The following is a 1,098-nucleotide window of genomic DNA, read 5'->3' on the forward strand; positions in this document are numbered from 1 at the left end:
AGAGTTTGAAAAGCACTGTTGTGGCTCTCTCTCTCTCTCTCTCTCTCTCTCTCTCTCTCTCTCTCTCTGTCTGTCTGTGTGTGTGTGTGTGTGTGTGTGTGTGCTGTCCTTGATTTTCCCCTTGCTCCTGCCTCATAGCTTGGGTCCACAAAGCAGGCCATACAAGCTAGAGTTTCTTTCCCATGGCGACTCCCAGCACCTCTAACCTTCTTCACCTTCAATTAGCCCTAGAGTAGCTCTCTGTCTTAACACTCGCCCAAAAGCAGGTCATCAGACCGCCGCCGCATTCTGGAAGATTCCTGGCCCACACCAGGGAGGAGGAATGTAAAAGGATGTGAGTGTCAAGCCTGCCGCTGGCTTCCCTCCTGCAATCACGGTTATGCAATGAAAGCCCAGAAGGATGGGACAGGACAGGGTTTGAAGAGCTTCTGGATAGCCAGGCTTGTGGAGGCTGCTGAAGGGTGACCCAAGAAGCGTATGTGGGCGTTCTGGGCCCTTCCCCATGCCTCACCCACCCAGCTCTTCATCTGAGTCTACAATAGCCTTTATTTCCTACTTAAAACATGATTTTAATTTTTATTTTACATTCATTGGTGTTTTGCCTGCATGTATACCCATATTGCATATGTATTAGATTCCCTGAAACAGGAGTTACTGACAGTTGTGAGCTGCCATGCAGGTAAGGAATTGAACCCAGGTCCTCTAGAAGAGCAGCCAGTGCTCTTAACCACTGAATCATCTCTCGAGTCTCTATTACTTTCTAATTTTTGTTCCTGTGTGTGTGTGTGTGTGTGTGTGTGTGTCTGTGGTGTGTGTGGTGTGAGTGTGTGTGTGTGTGTGTGTGTGTGTGTGTGTGTGTGTGTATGCATTTGTGTAAGCGCAGATGCATGTGCCTGTGAGCTTGTACAAAGGCCAGGGGAGGTCATACGCTGTCTTGCTGTATTACTCTATCTTATTCCCTTGGGTAAGGCTCTCTACCTGAACCTGAAGCTAAGCTGGAGCCAGCAAGGCCCAAAAGATCTTCCTGTCTCTGCCCTCGGCCCCAGCCCACGGAGCTGGGCTTACAGATGTACACGCTGCCGCATTGAGCTTTTCAGA

The sequence above is a fragment of the Mus pahari genome, chromosome 14, assembly GCF_900095145.1.
Source record: "Mus pahari chromosome 14, PAHARI_EIJ_v1.1, whole genome shotgun sequence".
Classification (NCBI taxonomy): Eukaryota; Metazoa; Chordata; class Mammalia; order Rodentia; family Muridae; genus Mus; species Mus pahari.